This window comes from Chiloscyllium plagiosum, unplaced genomic scaffold, assembly GCF_037043375.1.
Source record: "Chiloscyllium plagiosum isolate Xiang-an unplaced genomic scaffold, Cpla_swu_hap1 HiC_scaffold_3, whole genome shotgun sequence".
Classification (NCBI taxonomy): Eukaryota; Metazoa; Chordata; class Chondrichthyes; order Orectolobiformes; family Hemiscylliidae; genus Chiloscyllium; species Chiloscyllium plagiosum.
The window spans coordinates 149566919-149593704 of NW_028270141.1; the positions used below are offsets into that span (position 1 = coordinate 149566919).

Sequence of the window (26786 nt, forward strand, 5' to 3'; positions counted from 1 at the left end):
GATGTGTTGGTGAATGGGGATGAATTGGTGAATGGGGATGTGTTGGTGAATGGGGATGTGTTGGCGAATGGGTTGGGTTGGGGAATGGGGATGTATTGCTGAATGGGGATGGAATGGTGAATGGGGATGTGTTGGTGAATGGGTTGGATTGGTGAATGAAGACATGTTGGTGAATGGGGATGTGTTGGTGAATGGGTTTGTGTTGGTGAATGGGTTGGATTGGTGAATGAGGATGCGTTGGTGAAAGGAGATGTGTTGGTGAATGGGGATGGATTGGTAAATAAGGATGTGTTGGTGAATGGGTTGGGTTGGGTTGGTGAATGGGGATGGGTTGGTGAATGGGGATGTGTTGGTGAATGGGGATGTGTTGGTGAATGGGGATGTGTTGGTGAATTAAGATGTGTTGGTGAATTAAGATGTGTTGGTGAATGGGGATGTGTTGGTGAATGGGGATGGAATGGTGAATGGGGATGTGTTGGCGAATGGGTTGGGTTGGGGAATGGGGATGGATTGGTGAATGGGGATGTGTTGGTGAATGGGTTGGGTTGGTGAATGAGGACATGTTGGTGAATGGGGATGTGTTGGTGAATGGGGATGTGTTGGTGAATGGGTTGGGTTGGTGAATGAGGATGTGTTGGTGAATGGGGATGTGTTGGTGGATGGGTTGGGTTGGTGAATGGGGATGTGTTGGTGAATGGGGATGTGTTGGTGAATGGGTTGGGTTGGTGAATGGGGATGTGTTGGTGAATGGGTTGGGTTGGTGAATGAGGACATGTTGGTGAATGGGGATGTGTTGGTGAATGGGGATGTGTTGGTGAATGGGTTGGGTTGGTGAATGGGGATGTGTTGGTGAATGGGGATGTGTTGGTGGATGGGGATGTGTTGGTGAGTGGGGATGTGTTGGTGGATGGGGATGGATTGGTGAATGGGATTGGATTGGTGAATGAGGATGTGTTGGTGGACGGGGATGGATTGGTGAATGGGAATGGGTTGGTGAATGGGAATGGATTGGTGAATGGGGATGTGTTGGTGAATGGGGATGGATTGGTGAATGGGGATGTGTTGGTGAATGGGGATGTGTTGGTGAATGGGATGGATTGGTGAATGGGAATGGGTTGGTGAATGGGGATGTGTTGGTGAATGAGGATGTGTTGGTGGACGGGGATGTGTTTGTGGATGGGGATAGATTGGTGAATGGGGATGTGTTGGTGGATGGGGATGGATTGGTGAATGGGGATGTATTGGTGAATGGGGACGGAATGGTGAATAGGGATGTGTTGGTGAATGGGGATGAATTGGTGAATGGGGATGTGTTGGTGAATGGGGATGTGTTGGCGAATGGGTTGGGTTGGGGAATGGGGATGGATTGGTGAATGGGGATGTGTTGGTGAATGGGTTGGGTTGGTGAATGAAGACATGTTGGTGAATGGGGATGTGTTGGTGAATGGGTTTGTGTTGGTGAATGGGTTGGATTGGTGAATGAGGATGCGTTGGTGAAAGGAGATGTGTTGGTGAATGGGGATGTATTGCTGAATGGGGATGGAATGGTGAATGGGGATGTGTTGGCGAATGGGTTGGGTTGGTGAATGAGGACATGTTGGTGAATGGGGATGTGTTGTTGAATGGGGATGTGTTGTTGAATGGGGATGTGTTTGTGGATGGGGATACATTGGTGAATGGGGATGTGTTGGTGAATGGGGATGTGTTGTTGGATGGGGATGGACTGGTGAATGGGGTTGTGTTGGTGAATGGGGATGTGTTGGTGAATGGGAATGGATTGGTGAATGGGAATGGATTGGTGAATGGGGATGTGTTGGTGAATGGGGATGAATTGGTGAATGGGGATGTGTTGGTGGATGGGGATGGATTGGTGAATGGGGATGGATTGGTGAATGGGGATGGATTCGTCAATGGGAATGGATTGGTGAATGGGGATGTGTTGGTGAATGGTGATTTGTTGGTGGATGTGGATGAGTTGGTGTATGGGGATGAATTGGTGAATGGGGATATGTTGGTGGATGGGGATGGATTGGTGAATGGGGATGTGTTGGTGAATGGGGATGTGTTGGTGAATGGGGATGGATTGGTGAATGGGGATGCTTTGGTGAATGGGTTGGGTTGGTGAATGAGGATGTATTGGTGAATGGGGATGGATTGGTGAATGGGGATGTGTTGGTGAATGGGGATGTGTTGGTGAATGGGTTGGGTTGGTGAATGGGGATGGATTGGTGCATGAGGATGTGTTGGTGAATGGAGAGGTGTTGGTGAATGGGTTGGGTTGGTGAATGGGTTTGGTTGGTGAATGGGGTTTTGTTGGTGAATGGGGATATGTTGGTGAATGGGGATGGATTGGTGAATGGGGATGTGTTGGTGAATGGGGATGCGTTGCTGAATGGGTTGGGTTGGTGAATGAGGATGTGTTGGTGAATGGGGATGTGGGGATGAATGGGGATGGATTGGTGAATGGGAATGTGTTGGTGATTGGGGATGTATTGGTGAATGAGGATGTGTTGGCAAATGGGGATCGGTTGGTGAATGGGGATGTGTTGATGAATGGTGATGGATTGGTGAATGGGTTGGGTTGGTGAATGGGGATGTGTTGGTGAATGGGGATATGTTGCTGAATGGGTTGGGTTGGTGAATGGGGATGTGTTGGTGAATGAGGATGTGTTGGTGAATGGGTTGGGTTGGTGAATGAGGACATGTTGGTGAATGGGGATGTGTTGGTGAATGGGTTGGGTTGGTGAATGGGTTGGGTTGGTGAATGGGGATGTGTTGGTGAATGGGGATGTGTTGGTGGATGGGGATGGATTGGTGAATGGGGATGTGTTGGTGAATGGGGATGTGTTGCTGAATGGGTTGGGTTGGTGAATGAGGATGTGTTGGTGAATGGGGATGTGGGGATGAATGGGGATGGATTGGTGAATGGGAATGTGTTGGTGATTGGGGATGTGTTGGTGAATGAGGATGTGTTGGCAAATGGGGATCTGTTGGTGAATAGGGATGTGTTGATGAATGGGGATGGATTGGTGAATGGGTTGGATTGGTGAATGGGTTGGGTTGGTGAATGGGGATGTGTTGGTGAATGGGGATATGTTGCTGAATGGGTTGGGTTGGTGAATGGGGATGTGTTGGTGAATGAGGATGTGTTGGTGAATGGGTTGGGTTGGTGAATGGGAATGGATTGGTGAATGGGAATGGATTGGTGAATGGGGATGTGTTGGTGATTGGGGATGAATTGGTGATTGGGGATGTGTTGGTGGATGGGGATGGATTGGTGAATGGGGATGGATGGTGAATGGGGATGGATTCGTCAATGGGAATGGATTGGTGAATGGGGATGTGTTGGTGGATGTGAATGAGTTGGTGGATGGGGATGAATTGGTGAATGGGGATATGTTGGTGGCTGGGGATGGATTGGTGAATGGGGATGTGTTGGTGAATGGGGAGGTGTTGGTGAATGGGGATGGATTGGTGAATGGGAATGTGTTGGTGAATGGGTTTGTGTTGGTGAATGGGTTGGGTTGGTGAATGAGGATGCGTTGGTGAATGGGGATGGATTGGTGAATGGGGATGTGTTGGTGGATGGGGATGGATTGGTGAATGGGGATGGATTGGTGAATGGGGATGGATTCGTCAATGGAATGGATTGGTGAATGGGGATGTGTTGGTGGATGGGGATGGATTGGTGAATGGGGATGGATTGGTGAATGGGGATGGATTCGTCAATGGAATGGATTGGTGAATGGGGATGTGTTGGTGAATGGGGATGTGTTGGTGAATGGGGATGTGTTGGTGGATGTGGATGAGTTGGTGAATGGGGATGAATTGGTGAATGGGGATGTGTTGGTGGATGGGGATGTGTTGGTGAATGGGGATGAGTTGCTGAATGGGGATGTGTTGGTGAATGGGGATGGATTAGTGATTGTGGATGGATTGGTGGATGGGGATGGATTGGGGAATGGGGATGTGTTGGTGAATTGGTTGGGTTGGTGAATGAGGATGTGTTGGTCAATGGGGATGTGTTGGTGAATGAGGATGTGTTGGTGATTGGGGATGTGTTGGTGAATGGGTTGGTTTGGTGAATGAGGATGTGTTGGTGAATGGGGATGTGTCTCTGAATGGGGATGTGTTGGTGAATGGGTTGGGTTGGTGAATGGGGATGTGTTGGTGAATGAGGATGTGTTGGTGAATGGGGATGAGTTGCTGAATGGGGATGGATTGGTGATTGTGGATGGATTGGTGGATGGGGATGGATTGGGGAATGGGGATGTGTTGGTGAATGGGGATGTGTTGGTGAATGGGGATGTGTTGGTGAATGTGTTGGGTTGGTGAATGGGGATGTGTCTCTGAATGGGGATGTGTTGGTGAATGAGGATGTATTGGTGAATGGGGATGTGGTGATGAATGGGGATATGTTGAAGAATTGGGGATGGATTGGTGAATGGGGATGGATTGGTGAATGGGGATATGTTGGTGAATTGAGATGTGTAGGTGAATGGGGATGGATTGGCAAATGGGTTGGGTTGATGAATGGGGTTGTGTTGGTGAATGGGGATGTGGTGATGAATGGGGATAGATTGGAGGATGGGGATGTGTTGGTGATTGGGGATGTGTTGGTGAATGAGGATGTGTTGGCAAATGGGGATGTGTTGGTGAATGGGGATGGATTGGCGAATGGGGATGTGTTGGCGAATGGGGATGTGTTGGAGAATGGGGATGTGTTGGTGAATGGGTATGTGTTGGTGAATGGGTTGGGTTGGTGAATGGAGATGTGTTGGTGAATGAGGATGTGTTGGTGAATGGGGATGTGTTGGTGAATGGGTTGGGTTGGTGAATGAGGATGTGTTGGTGAATGGGGATGTGTTGGTGAATGGGGATATGTTGATGAATTGGGGATGGATTGGTGAATCGGGATGGATTGGTGAATGGGGATATGTTGGTGAATTGAGATGTGTTGGTGAATGGGTTGGGTTGGTAAATGGAGTTTTGTTGGTGACTGGGGATATGTTGGTGAATGGGGACGTGGTGATGAATGGGGATAGATTGGAGAATGGGAATGTGTTGGTGATTGGGGATGTGTTGGTAATAGTGGATGTGTTGGTGAATGGGTTGGTTTGGTGTATTTGGATGTGTTGGTGAATGGGGATGTGTCTCTGAATGGGGATGTGTTGGTGAATGAGGATGTGTTGGTGAATGAGGATGTGTTGGTGAATGGGGATGTGTCTCTGAATGGGGATGTATTGGTGAATGGGGATGTGTCTCTGAATGGGGATGTGTTGGTGAATGAGGATGTGTTGGTGAATGGGGATGAGTTGCTGAATGGGGATGTGTTGGTGAATGGGGATGGATTAGTGATTGTGGATGGATTGGTGGATGGGGATGGATTGGGGAATGGGGATGTTTTGGTGAATTGGTTGGGTTGGTGAATGAGGATGTGTTGGTCAATGGGGATGTGTTGGTGAATGAGGATGTGTTGGTGATTGGGGATGTGTTGGTGAATGGGTTGGTTTGGTGAATGAGGATGTGTTGGTGAATGGGTTGGGTTGGTGAATGGGGATGTGTTGGTGAATGGGGACGTGGTGATAAATGGGGATAGATTGGAGAATGGGAATGTGTTGGTGATTGGGGATGTGTTGGTAATTGTGGATGTGTTGGTGAATGGGTTGGTTTGGTGTATTTGGATGTGTTGGTGAATGGGGATGTGTCTCTGAATGGGGATGTGTTGGTGAATGAGGATGTGTTGGTGAATGAGGATGTGTTGGTGAATGGGGATGTGTCTCTGAATGGGGATGTGTTGGTGAATGGGGATGTGTCTCTGAATGGGGATGTGTTGGTGAATGAGGATGTGTTGGTGAATGGGGATGAGTTGCTGAATGGGGATGTGTTGGTGAATGGGGATGGATTAGTGATTGTGGATGGATTGGTGGATGGGGATGGATTGGGGAATGGGGATGTGTTGGTGAATTGGTTGGGTTGGTGAATGAGGATGTGTTGGTCAATGGGGATGTGTTGGTGAATGAGGATGTGTTGGTGATTGGGGATGTGTTGGTGAATGGGTTGGTTTGGTGAATGAGGATGTGTTGGTGAATGGGGATGTGTCTCTGAATGGGGATGTGTTGGTGAATGGGTTGGGTTGGTGAATGGGGATGTGTCTCTGAATGGGGATGTGTTGGTGAATGAGGATGTGTTGGTGAATGGGGATGAGTTGCTGAATGGGGATGGATTGGTGATTGTGGATGGATTGGTGGATGGGGATGGATTGGGGAATGGGGATGTGTTGGTGAATGGGTTGGTTGGTGAATGAGGATGTGTTGGCGAGTGTGGATGTGTTGGTGAATGTGTTGGGTTGGTGAATGGGGATGTGTCTCTGAATGGGGATGTGTTGGTGAATGAGGATGTGTTGGTGAATGGGGATGAGTTGCTGAATGGGGATGGATTGGTGATTGTGGATGGATTGGTGGATGGGGATGGATTGGGGAATGGGGATGTGTTGGTGAATGGGTTGGTTGGTGAATGAGGGTGTGTTGGCGAGTGTGGATGTGTTGGTGAATGGGTTGGGTTGGTGAATGAGGATGTGTTGGTGAATGGGGATTTGTTAGTGAATGGGTTGTGTTGGTGAATGAGGATGGATTGGTGAATGGGGATGTGTTGGTGAATGAGGATGTGTTGGTGAATGGGTTGGGTTGGTGAATGGGGATGTGTTGGTGAATGAGGATGTGTTGGTGAATGGGGATGTGTTGGTGAATGAGGATGTGTTTGTGAATGGGGATGAGTTGGTGAATGGGTTGGGTTGGTGAATGAGGATGTGTTGGTGAATGGGGATGTGTTGGTGAATGGGGATATGTTGATGAATTGGGGATGGATTGGTAATGGGGATGGATTGGTGAATGGGGATATGTTGGTGAATTGAGATGTGTTGGTGAATGGGTTGGGTTGGTGAATGGAGTTTTGTTGGTCAATGGGGATATGTTGGTGAATGGGGATGTGTTGGAGAATGGGTTGGGTTGGTGAATGGGGATGTGTTGGTGAATGGGGATGTGGTGATGAATGGGGATAGATTGGAGAATGGGAATGTGTTGGTGATTGGGGATGTGTTGGTAATTGGGGATGTGTTGGTGAATGGGGATGGTTTGGCGAATTTGGATGTGTTGGTGAATGGGGATGTGTCTCTGAATGGGGATGTGTTGGTGAATTAGTATGTGTTGGTGAACGGGGATGTGTCTCTGAATGGGGATGTGTTGGTGAATGAGGATGTGTTGGTGAATGAGGATGTGTTGGTGAATGGGGATGTGTCTCTGAATGGGGATGTGTTGGTGAATGAGGATGTGTTGGTGAATGAGGATGTGTTGATGAATGGGGATGAGTTGCTGAATGGGGATGTGTTGGTGAATGGGGATGGATTAATGATTGTGGATGGATTGGTGAATGGGGATGGATTGGGGAATGGGGATGTGTTGGTGAATTGGTTGGGTTGGTGAATGAGGATGTGTTGGTCAATGGGAATGTGTTGGTGAATGAGGATGTGTTGGTGAATGGGGATGTGTTGGTGAATGGGTTGGTTTGGTGAATGAGGATGTATTGGTGAATGGGGATGTGTCTCTGAATGGGGATGTGTTGGTGAATGAGGATGTGTTGGTGAATGGGTTGGGTTGGTGAATGGGATGTGTCTCCGAATGGGGATGTGTTGGTGAATGAGGATGTGTTGGTGAATGGGGATGAGTTGCTGAATGGGGATGGATTGGTGATTGTGGATGGATTGGTGGATGGGGATGGATTGGTGAATGGGGATGTATTGGTGAATGGGTTGGTTGGTGAATGAGGATGTGTTGGCGAGTGTGGATGTGTTGGTGAATGGGTTGGGTTGGTGAATGATGATGTGTTGGTGAATGGGGATGTGTTGGTAAATGGGTTTGTGTTGGTGAATGAGGATGTGTTGGTGAATGGGTTGGGTTGGTGAATGAGGATGTGTTGGTGAATGGGGATTTGTTGGTGAATGGGTTGGGTTGGTGAATGAGGATGGATTGGTGAATGGGGATGTGTTGGTGAATGGGTTTGTGTTGGTGAATGAGGATGTGTTGGTGAATGGGTTGGGTTGGTGAATGAGGATGTGTTGGTGAAAGGGGATGTGTTGGTGAATGGGGATGTGTTGGTGAATGGGGATGTGTTGGTGAATGAGGATGTGGTGGTGAATGGGTTGAGTTGGTGAATGGGGATGGATTGGTGAATGGGGATGTGTTGGTGAATGGGGATGTGTTGATGAATGGGGATGGCTTGATGAATGGGGATGTGTTGGTGAATGGGGATTTGTTGGTGAATGGGAATGTGTTGGTGAATGAGGATGGATTGGTGAATGGGGATGTGTTGGTGAATGGATTGGGTTGGTGAATGAAGATGTGTTGGTGAATGGGGATGTGTTGGTGAATGGGGATGGATCAGTGAATGGGAATGTGTTGGTGATTGGGGATGTGTTGGTGAATGAGGATGTGTTGGTGAATGGGGATGTGTTGGTGAATGGAGATGAATTGGTGAATGGGGATGTGTTGGTGAATGAGGATGTGTTGGTGAATGGGGATGTGTTGGTGAATGGAGATTAATTGGTGAATTGAGATGTGTTGGTGAATGGGGATTTGTTGGTGAATGGGAATGTGTTGGTGAATGGGTTGGGTTGGTGAATGAGGATGTGTTGGTCAGTGGGGATGTGTTGGTGAATGACGGTGTGTTGGTGAATGGGGATGTTTGGTAAATGGGTTGGTTTGGTGAATGAGGATGTGTTGGTGAATGGGGATGTGTCTCTGAATGGGGATGTGTTGGTGAATGAGGATGTGTTGGTGAATGGGTTGGGTTGGTGAATGAGGATGTGTTGGTGAATGGGGATGTGTCTCTGAATGGGGACTGTTTTGGTGAATGAGGATGTGTTGGTGAATGAGGATGTGTTGGTGAATGAGGATGAGTTGCTGAATGGGGATGGATTGGTGATTGTGGATGGATTGGTGGATGGGGATGGATTGGGGAACGTGGATGTGTTGTTGAATGGGTTGGCTTGGTGAATGAGGATGTGTTGGTGAATGGGGATTTGTTGGTGAATGGGAATGTGTTGGTGAATAGGGATGGATTGGTGAATGGGGATGAGTTGCTGAATGGGGATGGATTGGTGATTGTGGATGGATTGGTGGATGGGGATGGATTGGGGAACGTGGATGTGTTGTTGAATGGGTTGGCTTGGTGAATGAGGATGTGTTGGTGAATGGGGATTTGTTGGTGAATGGGAATGTGTTGGTGAATAGGGATGGATTGGTGAATGGGGATGTGTTGGTGAATGGATTGGGTTTGTGAATGAGGATGTGTTGGTGAATGGGGATGTGTTGGTGAATGGGGATGGATCAGTGAATGGGAATGTGTTGGTGATTGGGGATGTGTTGGTGAATGGAGATGAATTGGTGAATGGGGATGTGTTGGTGAATGAGGATGTGTTGGTGAATGAGGATGTGTTGGTGAATGAGGATGAGTTGCTGAATGGGGATGGATTGGTGATTGTGGATGGATTGGTGGATGGGGATGGATTGGGGAACGTGGATGTGTTGTTGAATGGGTTGGCTTGGTGAATGAGGATGTGTTGGCGAATGGGGATTTGTTGGTGAATGGGAATGTGTTGGTGAATAGGGATGGATTGGTGAATGGGGATGTGTTGGTGAATGGATTGGGTTTGTGAATGAGGATGTGTTGGTGAATGGGGATGTGTTGGTGAATGGGGATGGATCAGTGAATGGGAATGTGTTGGTGATTGGGGATGTGTTGGTGAATGGAGATGAATTGGTGAATGGGGATGTGTTGGTGAATGAGGATGTGTTGGTGAATGGGGATGTGTTGGTGAATGGGGATGTGTTGGTGAATGAGGATGTGTTGGTGAATGGCGATGTGTTGGTGAATGGGTTGGGTTGGTGAATGGGGATGTGTTGATGAATGGGGATGTGTTGCTGAATGGGGATGGATTGTGAATGAGGATTTATAGGTGAATGGGGATGTGTTGGTGAATGCGTTGGGTTGGTGAATGGGTTGGGTTGGTGAATGGGGATGTGTTGGTGAATTAAGATGTGTTGGTGAATGGGGATGGATTGGTGAATGGGTTGGATTGGTGAATGGGGTTTTGTTGGTGAATGGGGATATGTTGGTGAATGGGGATGTGTTGGTGAATGGAGATGTGTCAGTGAATGGGTGGGTTGGTGAATGGGGATGTGGTGATGAATGGGGATAGATAGCAGAATGGGAATGTGTTGGTGATTGGGGATGTGTTGGTGAATGAGGATATGTTGGCAAATAGGGATGTGTTGGTGAATGGGGATGGATTGGCGAATGGGGATGTGTTGGCGAATGGGGATGTGTTGGCGAATGGGGATGTGTTGGTGAATGGGAATGGATTGGTGAATGGGGATGTGTTGGTGAATCGGGATGTGTTGGTGAATGAGGATGTGTTGGTGAATGGGGATGTGATTGTGAATGGGGATGTGTTTGTGAATGGGGATATGTTGAAGAATTCGGGATGGATTGGTGAATGGGGATGGATTGGTGAATGGGGATATGTTGGTGAATTGAGATGTGTTGGTGAATGGGGATGGATTGGCACATGGGTTGGGTTGGTGAATGGGGGTGTGTTGGTGAATGGGGATGTGATGAATGGGGATAGATTGGAGAATGGGGATGTGTTGGTGAATGAGGATGTGTTGGTGAATGAGGATGTTTTGGTGAATGGGAATGTGTTGGTGATTGCGGATGTGTTGGTGAATGACGATGTGTTGGCAAATGGGGATGTGTTGGTGATTGGGGATGGATTGGCAAATGGGGATGTGTTGGCGAATGGGGATGTGTTGGTGAATGGGAATGGATTGGTGAATGGGGATGTGTTGGTGAATGAGGATGTTTTGGTGAATGGGGATGTGTTGGTGAATGAGGATGTGTTGGTGAATCAGAATGTGTTTGTGAATGGGGATGTGTTGGTGAATGAGGATGTGTTGGTGAATGAGGATGTGTTTGTGAATGGGGATGTGTTTGTGAATGGGGATGTGTTGGTGAATGAGGATGTGTTGGTGAATGAGGATGTGTTGGTCAATGGGGATGTGTTGGTGAATGGGGATATGTTGATGAATTGGGGATGGATTGGTGAATGGGGATGGATTGGTGAATGGGGATATGTTGGTGAATTGAGATGTGTTGGTGGATGGGGATGGATTGGCGAATGGGTTGGGTTGGTGAATGGAGTTTTGTTGGTGAATGGGGATATGTTGGTGAATGGGGATGTGTTGGTGAATGGGTTGGGTTGGTGAATGGGGATGTGTTGGTGAATGGGTTGGGTTGGTGAATGGAGATGTGTTGGTGAATGGGGATGTGGTAATGAATGGGGATGTGTTGGTGAATGGGAATGTGTTGGTGATTGGGGATGTGTTGGTAATTGGGGATGTGTTGGTGAATGGGTTGGTTTGGTGAATTTGGATGTGTTGGTGAATGGGGATGTGTTGGTGAATGAGGATGTGTTGGTGAATGGGGATGTGTCTCTGAATGGGGATGTGTTGGTGAATGAGGATGTGTTGGTGAATGAGGATGTGTTGGTGAATGGGGATGTGTCTCTGAATGGGGATGTGTTGGTGAATGAGGATGTGTTGGTGAATGAGGATGTGTTGGTGAATGGGGATGAGTAGCTGAATGGGGATGTGTTGGTCAATGGGGATGGATTGGTGATTGTGGATGGATTGGTGGATGGGGATGGATTGGGGAATGGGGATGTGTTGGTGAATGGGTTGGGTTGGTGAATGAGGATGTGTTGGTCAATGGGGATGTGTTGGTGAATGACGGTGTGTTGGTGAATGGGGATGTTTGGTAAATGGGTTGGTTTGGTGAATGAGGATTTGTTGGTGAATGGGGATGTGTCTCTGAATGGGGATGTGTTGGTGAATGAGGATGTGTTGGTGAATGGGTTGGGTTGGTGAATGAGGATGTGTTGGTGAATGGGGATGTGTCTCTGAATGGGGACTGTGTTGGTGAATGAGGATGTGTTGGTGAATGAGGATGTGTTGGTGAATGGGGATGAGTTGCTGTGTGGGGATGGATTGGTGATTGTGGATGGATTGGTGGATGGGGATGGATTGGGGAATATGGATGTGTTGGTGAATGGGTTGGGTTGGTGAATGAGGATGTGTTGGTGAATGGGGATGTGTTGGTAAATGGGTTTGTGTTGGTGAATGAGGATGTGTTGGCGAATGGGTTGGGTCGGTGAATGAGGATGTGTTGGTGAATGACGATGTGTTGGTGAATGGGTTGAGTTGGTGACTGAGGATGTGTTGGTGAATGGGGATGTGTTGGTGAATGGGGATGGATTGATGATTGGGGATGTGTTGGTGAATGGGGATGTGTTGGTGAATGGGGATGGATTGGTGAATGGGGATGTGTTGGTGAATAGGGATGAATCGGTGAATGGGGATGTGTTGGTGAATGGGGATGGATTGGTGAATGGGGATGGATTGATGAATGGGGATGGATTGGTGAATGGGGATGTGTTGGTGAATGGGGATGGATTGGTGAATGGGCATGGATTGGTGAATGGGGATGGATTGATGAATGGGGATGGATTAGTGAATGGGGATGGATTGGTGAATGGGGATGGATTGATGAATGGGGATGAATTGGTGAATGGGGATGTGTTGGTGAATGGGGATGGATTGATGAATGGGGATGGATTGGTGAATGGGGATGTGTTGGTGAATGGGGATGGATTGATGAATGGGGATGGATTGGTGAATGGGGATGTGTTGGTGAATGGGGATGGATTGGTGAATGGGGATGGATTTGTTAATGGTGATGGATTTGTTAATGGGGATGTGTTGGTGAATGGGGATGTGTTGGTGAATGTGGATGGATTGATGAATGGGGATGGATTGGTGAATGTGGATGTGTTGGTGAATGTGATTGGATTGATGAATGTGGATGTGTTGATGAATGGAGATGGATTGGTGACTGGGGATGGATTGATGAATGGGAATGAATTGGTGAATGGGGATGTGTTGGTGAATGTGGATGGATTGATGAATGGGGATGTGTTGGTGAATGGGGATCGATTGGTGAATGGGTTGGGTTGGTGAATGGGGATGTGTTGGTGAATGGGGATGGATTGGTGAATGGGGATGTGTTGGTGAATGGGGATGGATTGATGAATGGGGATGGATTGGTGAATGGGGATATGTTGGTGAATGGGGATGTGTTGGTGAATGGGGATGGATTGGTGAATGGGGATGGATTTGTTAATGGGGATGTGTTGGTGAATGGGGATCTGTTGGTGAATGTGGATGGATTGGTGAATGGGGATGGATTGGTGAATGGGGATGTGTTGGTGAATGGGGATGGATTGGTGAATGGGGATGGATTGGTGAATGGGGATGTGTTGGTGAATGGGGATGTGTTGGTGAATGGGGATGTGGGGATGAATGGGGATGGATTGGTGAATGGGGATGTGTTGGTGAATGGGGATGTGTTGGTGAATGGGGATGTGTTGGTGAATGGGGATGAATTGGTGAATGGGGATGTGTTGGTGAATGGGGATGTGTTGGTGAATGGGGATGTGTTGGTGAATGGGGTTGTCTAAGGAAAAAAATGGCACATTTTGTCAAGGCTTTTTGTCCTTCAGACATCAGGACGATTTTCAAGAATACTGGTGAATGAGACAGCAAGGTTTCTCTCTGTGAGAGTGTTACTTCGTTGGCAGGTGGGCTCTGAACACAGGAGGATTGGAAAATGCAATAGTTAATTATAAGTGACAATAAACTGTCAGGTTATGTTTAAATGTGAAACTGGGCATGATGACTCTGTTCCAGGCATTGCCTGTTGCCTCTTGTTGAGTTGTAACAGGCGCAGTGACTGACTGTGTCCTTCCTGTCTGTGAGGAAGAGGTAGCTGTGTATTCATGTCTGTAGCTGCTGTCATGCCTCACATTGGCAGTCTGCTGCTATTCTGGGAGTTGTCACAACAATGAAAGATTTGAAAAAGTAACCCAAAAACCCTGAATTCACCAGACTTTCAGACCCAGGTTGACAGAGAGCACAGTCCAGATTTCTGTACTTTACTCTCAATACTGTTTATTACATGCGCAGAGAAATACATTCGAACTGTATCGAGTTAAAACTCTACTCTCCGTATAAACTCAGCAAGCAATGGTGAAGGCAACAGAGGGATTTTGGCCTTTATTTCAAAGGGAATGAAAAAAATAAATATCCAGGCCACAACTGAAACACTCGGAACGCTTTAGCTCCCTTATCTAAGGAAAGATATACAGGTGTTGGAGGCAGTGCAGAGAAGTTTGGTAAGGACGATCCCAGGTAGGGAGGGATTATCTTGTGAGCAGAAGTTGAGTAGTTTTGGGGTGGACTGATTGGAGTTGAGAAGAATTAGAGGCGACCTTATTGAAACACATGAGGGTGTGTGACAGGGTAGGTGCACAAAGGCTGTTTCCCCCCACCCTCCCCCTTTATGGGACAGTCTGGGACTAGTGGGTGTCGTTTCAGAGTCGGAGGGGTGGGCCCACATTTAAGAATCAGTTGAGAACGAATTACTTCCGTCAGTGGGAAATAAATTTGCAGAACTCTTCCTCACAGAGGATGTGGAGGCTGAGCCATTATGTATATCGAATGCTGAAACAGCTTTTCAGTCAGGAACGGGTGATTGGGTTAAAGGCAGGAATGTGGAGTTGCGGATTATCAGGTCAGCCAAGGGCTCATTGAATGACGGAGAAGACCTGATTAGCTGTATGTGGTGCTGGAAAAGCGCAGCAGGTCAGGCAGCATCCAAGGAGCAGGGGAATCGACGTTTCGGGCATGAGCCCTTCTTCAGGAATTCCTGAAGAAGGGCTCATGCCCGAAACGTCGATTCTCCTGCTCCTTGGATGCTGCCTGACCTGCTGCGCTTTTCCAGCAACACATTTTCAGCTCTGATCTCCAGCATCTGCAGTCTTCACTTTCTCCTAGATTAGCTGTATGGCCTACTTCAGCTCCTCTGTCTCCAGTCTGAGGGCTTTGCCTGGTGACTGTATTGGGGCCATTCATTAGTTTCTAACACTAGTTGTCCCTCGTGTCATTCCAGTGGGCATCTCCATTCCATGTCTACCCCAGTAACCTCTGCTGTGTCAGAGTACCCGTCTATTTAAACCAAAACATGACAGCTTGGTGAGTCCATGCAGTTTGGAATGATACTTGGCTCTGAAATGTGAATTGTTATCCAGCATACTGTAAAAGAGCATTTCCCTTCGTTGCCAGTCTGTGTAACTGCTTTAACCATCTCTCTGGCTTTGTGCTCTAACCGGCTTACTATCCATTTTGCTCCCTTGTCCCCAGTTCCACGTGTTCTGATCCGAATTATGAGTTCACTATGTGGTTAGCTGCTTACAAAAGATTTTTTTTTGGAAATCCATGAAATATTACCATGAGCTACTCTTCCTGTTACATCTTTAAAGAGTTGAAGACAAGTGAATCGGGAACAATTGAGGTCATTCACTGCCTTAGGTATATTGTCAGGGGTCAATTATTCTTCAAAAATCACCTTTGATATCATAGCGTAAAGAATCCGATGATGAAATTCATGGGGTTGTTGGGTCAATTCTGTTCCCTGATATGTCAGTGGTTGGCTTCTCTCCATCTTGGCCCAGAGGTCGTATACTTTGCTGAGTAGTTTTGCAGAGACTCCAATTCCTTGGCCCCCGTTGATTGTTTTCAACGTCCACATTCTTAAGGAATTGATGACATTTTCCTAACCGATGTGCTAACCATTGAACTGCATTGCTAGTTTAGCGACAAAATGAACCCAGAACCATCTCATTTCCTTGCTCAGGGCGTGCTGGAGGACTCCAGTGAGCTGTTCGATCCCTTTCATGAGCGGAGGTACCTGGACGCGAAACGTTGGAAACCGGGTGAAGATCCTTACAAACTGTACGCCTTCAACCACAGAGAGAGTGGCAGAGTTCCCAGCAACCGGGGGATCAGGGATACTAGGCATTACAGGTAGGGCACGCTGTCTTTGTGAGGTCACCTCACACCTGGGACATTACCACCAGCACAAAACCCCGACCTCTCACCCACCCCATCCCATAGTTCATCAGCCACGTTCAAATGTACCTGCCTTCAAAGGGAACTCGAGCAAGAGAAGCAGGAGTAGGCCATTTGGCCCATCGGGTTAACCCTGCCAATCCATGGCTGATCTACAGCTTCATTTCCACTTCCCTGCGCCACTCCCTTGACAGGTCTGTAGGAGTTAGGGGCGCAGTTGGTGTGAAGGAGAATGCCCGAGTGGGACAAGGGTCAGAGTGGGTCAGGGGTCAGAGGGGGTCAGGGGCCTGAGTGGGCAGTGGGTGGGGGATGTGGGGGTCAGTCCCGGGGCAGTGGGCGGGATGATGGGGGGGGGAGTCCCGGGGCAATGGGCGGGGGGTGGGGGAATTGGGGGGGGGGAGTCAGACCCGGGGCAGTGGGTGGGGGATGGGGGAATGGGGGGTCAGTTCCGGGGCTGTGGGTGGGGGAATCAGTCCCTGAGCAGTGGGTGGGGGATGGGAGGATAGGGGTGGGGGGTCAGACCCGGGGCAGTGGGTGGGGAGATGGGGGTCAGTCCCAGGGCAGTGGGTAGGGGATGGGGGAATGGGGGGTCAGTCCCAGGGCAGTGGGTGGGGGATAGGGGAATGGGGGGTCAGTCCCAGGGCAGTGGGTGGAGAATGGGGGAATGGGGGGGTCAGACCCAGGGCAGTCGGTGGGGGATGGGGGGATGGGGGAGTCAGTCCCGGGGCAGTGGATGGGGGATGGGGGGATTGGGGGGGTCAGACCCGGGGCAGTGGGTGGGGGATGGGGGAATGGGGGGGTCAGTCCCGGGACAGTGGGTGGGGGATGGGGGAATCAGTCCCGGGGCAGTGGGTGGGGGATGGGGGGTTTAAGTCCCAAGGCAGTGGGTGTGGGATGAGGGAATGGGGGGTCAGTCCCGGGACAGTGGGTGGGGGATGGGGGGATGGGGGGGTCAGTCGCAGGGCAGTGGGTGGGGGATGGGGGCATGGTGTTGGGGGGTCAGTCCCGGGGCAGTGGGGGGTGTGATGGGGGGATGGGGGACTCAGTCCCGGGACAGTGGGTTGGGGAAGGGGGGATGGGGGGGTCAGTCCCGGGGCACTGGGAGGGGGAAGGGGGAATGGGAGGGGTCATTCCCGGGGCAGTGGGTGGGGGATGGGGTGGTGTCAGTTCCGGGCAGGGTGGGGGATGGGGGATGGGGGGGCAGTTCTGGGGCAGTGGGTAGGGGGTGGGGTGTGTCAGTCCGGGGCAGTGGGTGGGGGATGGGGGGATGGGGGAGTCAGTCCCGGGGCAGTGGGTGGGGGATGGGGTGGTGTCAGTTCCAGGGCAGTGGGTGGGGGATGGGGGGGTCAGTCCCAGGGCAGTGGGTGGGGGATGGGGGGGGGGGGTTCAGTCCCAGGGCAGTGGGTGGGGGATGGGGGCGTGTCAGTCCTGGGGCAGTTGGTGAGGGATTGGGGATGGGGTGTCAGTCATGGGGCAGTGGGTGGGGGGTGGGGGGGAGTCAATCCCGGGGCAGTGGGTGGGGGACGGGGAATGGGGGGGTGTCAGTCCCAGGGGCAGTGGGTCGAGGATGGGGGGATGGGGGAGTCAGTCCCGGGGCAGTGTGTGGGGGATGGGGGGGAAGGGGTGGTGTCAGTCCCGGGTCAGTGGGTGGGGGATGGGGGTTCAGTCCCAGGGCAGTGGGTGGGGAATGTGGGGATGGGGGTGTTAATCCAGGGGCAGTGAGTGGGGGATGGGTGGATGGGTGGATGGGGTGTGGGGGGTGGGGGTGTCAGTCCCGGGGCAGTGGGTTGGGGATCGGGGAATGGGGGTGTCAGTCCCGGGCAGTGGGTGGGGGGTGGGGGATGGGGGGATAGGGCGGTCAGTCCCAGGACAGTGGGTGGGGATGGGCGAATGGGGGAGCGGGTGGGGGATGGAGGGATTTGGGGGTCAGTCCCGGGACAGTGGGTGGGGATGGGGGGGTCAGTCCCGGGGTAGTGGGTGGGGATGGGGGTGTCAGTCCCGGGGCAGTGGGTGGGGGATAGGGGCATGGGGAATCAGTCCTGGGGCAGTGGGTGCGGGATGGGGGATGGGGGGGTCAGTCCTGGGGCAGTGGGTGGGGGATGGGGGGATGGGGCTGTCAGTCCTGGGGCAGTGTGTGGGGGATGGGGTGATGGGGGGGTCAGTCCTGGGGCAGTGGGTGTGGGATGGGGGGATGGGGCTGTCAATCCTGGGGCAGTGTGTGGGGGATGGGGTGATGGGGGGGTCAGTCCTGGGGCAGTGGGTGTGGGATGGGGGGATGGGGGGGTCAGTCCTGGGACAGTGGGTGGGAAATGGGGGGATGGGGATGTCAGTCCCGGGGCAATGTGTGGGGGATGGGGGGACAGTCCCAGGGCAGTGGTAGGGGGGAAGGGGATGGGGGGGGGGGGGGGCTGTCCCAGGGCATTGGGTGGGGGATGGGGGTGTGACAGTCCCGGGGCAGTGGGTGGGGGTGGGGTGAAGGGGAGGTCAGTCCCGGGGCAGCGGGTGGGGGATGGAGTGGTCAGTCCTAGGGCAGTGGATGGGGGATGGGGGAATGGGGTGTTCAGTCGCGGGAAAGTGGTTGGGGAATGGGGGTATGGGGTGGTCAGTCCCGGGCAGTGTGTGGGGGATGAGAGGTTGGGGGCTGTCAGTCCCGGGGCAATGGGTGGGTGATGAGGGGATGGGGGAGTCAGTCCCGGGTCAGTGGTTGGGGAAGAGGGGATGGGGGGGGGTGACAGTCCCGGGGCAGTTGGTGGGGGTGGGATGGTGTCAGTCCCGGGGCAGTGGGTGGGGGATAGGGGGATGGGGGAGTCAGTCCCGGGGCAGTGAGTGGGGGATGGGGTGGTGTCAGTTCCGGGGCAGTGGATGGGGGATGGGGAATGGCGGGGTCAGTCCCGGGGCAGTGGGTGGGGGATGGGGGATGGGGGGGGTCATACCCAGGGCAGTGGGTGGGGGATGGGGGGGTGTCAGTCCTGGGGCAGTTGGTGAGGGATTGGGGATGGGGTGTCAGTCATGGGGCAGTGGGTGGGGGGTGGGGGATGGGGGAGTAGTCCCGGGGCAGTGGGTGGGGGGTGGAGGGATGGGGGAGTCAATCCCGGGGCAGTGTGTGGCGGATGGAGGGATTGGGGGGTCAGTCCCGGGGCAGTGGGTGTGGGATGGGGGGATGGGGGGGTCAGTCCTGGGGCAGTGGGTGGTGGATGGGGGGTTGGGGGGTTTAGTCCTGGGGCAGTGGGTGGGGGATGGGGGGTGTGAATGAATGGGTTGGCTTTCCTGATGATGGGCTGTACCTGATTGTGAACTTGCTATGTCCCTGCATTGGGTTCCCCAGTGAAACAGCTTCCTCTTCCCAGTGTCCTGGGAACAGTTCCCCTTGTACACACACCCTTGTTAAAGCCATGTATCCAATTCTTTACCAAGAAACGGGTAGTTCCCATGCAACATTAGGGGGTTAGACGGGCCGAACGGCCTGTTCCTCTTTGTATGTGTTCTGGAGATAATGCCACTCAGGGGATAGGGTGAAAGATGAGTTTGAACTGATGGTTGTATAGACTGAATGACACCAGGTTTGTAGTAAATTATTCATTCATTCTGGGACTATTGTGAATGCTCTCCCTCTCTGTCTCTCAGTCTCTGCTCTGTGTTGTGGTAACGCCGGTGCAGTCACTGGTCCTGCTCCATTCCTTCACCAGGGATGCACAAGCCTCTGCTTGCTAACTAACATGGAGTGGTCTGTATTTGTGTAGCCCCTCTCCCAACCTCAGGGCATCTCAGAGCACGTTGTCACAGATGAACCACTGTCCCTGTTGGTTTTGTAAGTAACGTGGCCGCTTGCTACCGCACAGTTCGATCCCAGTAATGTGTCAATGAGCAAATCATCAGTTTCTTCTCATTGTTGGTCAGGATTCCAGGTCGGAGTCTTCATCTTTCCTTTGGCAGTGTTCTGTGGCATCCTTTATATTCAGGACAGAGGACGGTGTGGAGTGGAGTTTGATTTTCCATCCCAGTAAAATGGCAGCTCAGTCCGACTGGTTGGTACAGCCTTCACTTAGCTCTCCGGACTAGACCAGGCTCCAGAAGCCTCTCACTCAGAGACGAGGGGGTTACTAACTGAGTCGGAGCTGATGGCCTCAGACATTGTGAGACAGGCACTCGAACCCATTCCTGATTTATTCCGTGGAGATGTTCTGTTCAAATTTCCATTCTGTCACATTACTGTCAGAACTTCAGGAAATGATGTGGAAATGACCACGAGGAATTGAGAGCTCTGAGCTGCTCAATCTTTCAGTGTAATTGGTGCTGCACAAGTCCACAGTCATGAGTCCTTCAGAAAATGATATTCCCAGCTGCCAGTCCGTGTATCGGGGGCTGCTGCCTTCACTTCAGTCTGATAGAGACCCATCCCCTGAGCTCTAACAGCTCCCATACCCCCATGATTTGGAACATCTCACTCACACTGCTCTGGGGCTGGGGCTGGGGGGGGAGGCTTCCTCCCCCCATTCCACACACACACACAGACATACATACACACACTGCTCTGGGGCTGGGGCTGGCGGGGGGAGGCGTCCTTCCCCCCATTCCACACAGACACACACAGACACACAGACACACATACACACACACAGACACACACACACACACACACACACACACACACATACACACAGACATACACACACATACACACACAGACACACACACAGACACACACACATACACACACACACACAGACACACATACATACACACACACATACACACACATACACACACAGATACACACACAGATACACATACACACACACACATAGACACACATACACACACAAACACACATACACACACACACAGACACACATACACACACATACACACACAGATACACACACAGATACACATACACACACACACATAGACACACATACACACACAAACACACATACACACACACACATAGACACACATACACACAGACACACATACACACACAGAGACATACACACAGACACACACATACACATACGTACACACACACAGACACACATACATACACACAGACACACACACAGACACACATACACACACAGACACACATACATACACACACATACACACACATACACACAGATACACATACACACACAGACACATACACACACAGACACACATACATACACACACATACACACATACATACACACACATACACACACATACACACAGATACACATACACACACACAGACACATACACACACAGACACACATACACACACAAAGACACACACAGACACACATACACACACAGACACACACATACAGACACACATACATACACACAGACACACATACACAGACTCACACACGCAGACAAATGCACACACACAGACACACATACACACACAAACACACATACACACACACACAGACACACATACACACACATACACACACAGATACACACACAGATACACATACACACACACACATAGACACACATACACACACAAACACACATACACACACACACATAGACACACATACACACAGACACACATACACACACAGAGACATACACACAGACACACACATACACATACGTACACACACACAGACACACATACATACACACAGACACACACGCAGACACACATACACACACAGACACACATACATACACACACATACACACACATACACACAGATACACATACACACACAGACACATACACACACAGACACACATACATACACACACATACACACATACATACACACACATACACACACATACACACAGATACACATACACACACACAGACACATACACACACAGACACACATACACACACAAAGACACACACACAGACACACATACACACACAGACACACACATACAGACACACATACATACACACAGACACACACACAGACACACATACACAGACACACACACGCAGACAAATGCACACACACAGACACACACATACATACACACAGACACACATACACACACAGACACACAGACATACATACACACACAGACACTCATACACACACACAGACACACATACACACACATACACACACACATACATACACAGACACACATACACACATACAGACACACATACATACACACAGACACACATACACAGACACACATACATACACACACAGACACACATACATACACACAGGCACACACAGACACACATACATACACACAGACATACATACACACACAGACATACACACACAGGCACACATACACAGACACACATACACACACTGCTCTGGGGCTGGGGCTGGCGAGGGGAGGCTTCCTCCACCCCTTTCCACACACACAGACACACAGACACACATACACACACACAGACACACACACACACACACACACACAGACACACATACACACACAGACACACATACATACACACACATACACACACATACACACAGACACACACATACACACACACACACAGACACACATACACACATAGGCATACACACACATACACACACAGACACACACAGACACACAGACACACATACACACACACAAACACATACATACACACACATACACACACACACACATACACACACAGACACACATACATACACACAGACACACACACATACACACACACACACACATACACACACAGACACACATACATACACACACATACACACACACACATACACACATAGACATACACACACATACACACAGACACACATACACACACACAGACATACACAGAGACACACACATACACACACACAGACACACACACACAGACACACATACATAGACACACATACACGCAGACACACATTCACACACACAGACACACATACACACACACAGACATACACACAGACACACACATACACACACACAGACACACACATACATACACACAGACACACACACACAGACACACATACATAGACACACATACACGCAGACACACATTCACACACACAGACACACATACACACACAGACACACATACATACACACAGACATACATACACACACAGACATACACACACATACACACACACATACATACACACACAGACACACATACACACACAGACATACACACACATACACACACATACATACACACACACACACAGACACACATACACACACACAGACACAGACATACACACATACACACACAGACACACATACACAGACACACACACATACACACACAGACACATACATACACACATACACACACAGACACACATACACACACACACAGACACACACATACACACACACAGACACACACATACATACACACAGACACACACACACAGACACACATACATAGACACACATACACGCAGACACACATTCACACACACAGACACACATACACACACAGACACACATACATACACACAGACATACATACACACACAGACATACACACACATACACACACACATACATACACACAGACACACATACACACAGACACATATACACACACAGACATACACAGACATATACACACATACACACACATACATACACACAGACACACACACAGACACACATACACACACACAGACACACATACACAGACACACACACATACACACACAGACACATACATACACACATACACACACAAAGACATACACACAGACACACACATACACACACACAGACACACATACACACAGAGACACACACATACAGACACACATACATACACACAGACACACACACAGACACACATACACAGACACACACACGCAGACAAATGCACACACACAGACACACATACACACACATACATACACACAGACATACATACACACACAGACACACAGACATACATACACACACAGACACTCATACACACACACAGACACACATACACACACATACACACACACACATACATACACAGACACACATACATACACACAGACACACATACACAGACACACATACATACACACACAGACACACATACATACACACAGACAGACATACACACACAGACACACATACATACACACAGACATACATACACACACAGACATACACACACAGACACAAATACACACACTGCTCTGGGGCTGGGGCTGGCGAGGGGAGGCTTCCTCCACCCCTTTCCACACACACAGACACACATACACACACACAGACACACATACACACACACACACACACACACAGACACACATACACACACACAAACACACAGACACACATACACACACACACAGACACACATACACACACAGGCACACATACATACACACACAGACACATACACACACAGACACACACACAGACATACATACACATACACACACATACACACAGACACACACACACACAGACACACATACACACATAGACATACACACACATACACACAGACACACACACACACATACACACACAAACACACATACATACACACACATACATACACACACACATACACACACAGACACACATACATACACACACACACACAGACATACATACATACACACACAGACACACATACATACACACAGACATACACACACAGACACACATACACACACTGCTCTGGGGCTGGGGCTGGCGAGGGGAGGCTTCCTCCACCCCTTTCCACACACACAGACACACAGACACACATACACACACACAGACACACATACACACACACACAGACACACAGACACACATACACACACACACATACACACACGCACACATACACATACAGACACACATACATACATACACACACACAGACACACATACACACATACATACACACACATACACACACATACACACAGACACACACACATACACACAGACACACACACATACACACACACACATAGACATACACACACATACACACACAGACACACAGACACACATACACACACACAAACACACACGCACATATACACACACACATACACACACAAAGACATACACACAGACACACACATACACACACACAGACACACATACACACACAGACACACACATACAGACACACATACATACACACAGACACACACACACACACACACAGACACACACACACACACACACACACACAGACACACATACACACACAGACACACATACATACACACACATACACACACACACACAGACACACATACACACATAGACATACACACACATACACACACAGACACACAGACACACATACACACACACAAACACACATACATACACACACATACACACACACATACACACACAGACACACATACATACACACAGACACACACACATACACACACACACACACACATAGACACACATACATACACACACATACACACACACATACACACATAGACATACACACACATACACACAGACACACATACACACACACAGACATACACAGAGACACACACATACACACACACAGACACACACATACATACACACAGACACACACACAGACACACATACATAGACACACATACACGCATACATACACACAGACATACATACACACACAGACATACACACACATACACACACACATACATACACACACAGACATACACACACATACACACACATACATACACACACACACATACACACATAGACATACACACACAGACACACATACACACACATACACACACAGATACACACACAGATACACATACACACACACACATAGACACACATACACACACAAACACACATACACACACACACAGACACACATACACACACATACACACACAGATACACACACAGATACACATACACACACACACATAGACACGCATACACACACAAACACACATACACACACACACATACACACAGACACACATACACACACAGAGACATACACACAGACGCACACATACACATACGTACACACACACAGACACACATACATACACACAGCCACACACACAGACACACATACACACACAGACACACATACATATACACACATACACACATACATACACACACATACACACAGATACACATACACACACAGACACATACACACACAGACACACATACATACACACATATACACACATACATACACACACATACACACACATACACACAGATACACATACACACACACAGACACATACACACACAGACACACATACACACACAAAGACACACACACAGACACACATACACACACAGACACACACATACAGACACACATACATACACACAGACACACACACAGACACACATACACAGACACACACACGCAGACAAATGCACACACACAGACACACATATACACACATACATACACACAGACACACATACACACACAGACACACAGACATACATACACACACAGACACTCATACACACACACAGACACACATACACACACATACACACACACACACATACATACACAGACACACATACACACATACAGACACACATACATACACACAGACACACATACACAGACACACATACATACACACACAGACACACATACATACACACAGGCACACACAGACACACATACATACACACAGACATACATACACACACAGACATACACACACAGACACACATACACACACTGCTCTGGGGCTGGGGCTGGCGAGGGGAGGCTTCCTCCACCCCTTTCCACACACACAGACACACAGACACACGTACACACAC

At 49.4% G+C, this 26786-nt stretch overlaps 1 protein-coding gene across 1 annotated transcript in view; it reads left to right on the top strand.

The window, feature by feature from the left end:
- The window catches only part of galnt14 (UDP-N-acetyl-alpha-D-galactosamine:polypeptide N-acetylgalactosaminyltransferase 14 (GalNAc-T14)), a 433271-nt gene that overhangs the window by 17516 nt on the left and 388969 nt on the right, over nucleotides 1-26786 (top strand). Inside the window, exon 2 of the mRNA XM_087984284.1 lies at nucleotides 15865-16034. The gene's annotated coding sequence lies outside the window, so the exon portion shown is untranslated. The remainder of the gene's footprint in view (nucleotides 1-15864; nucleotides 16035-26786) is intronic.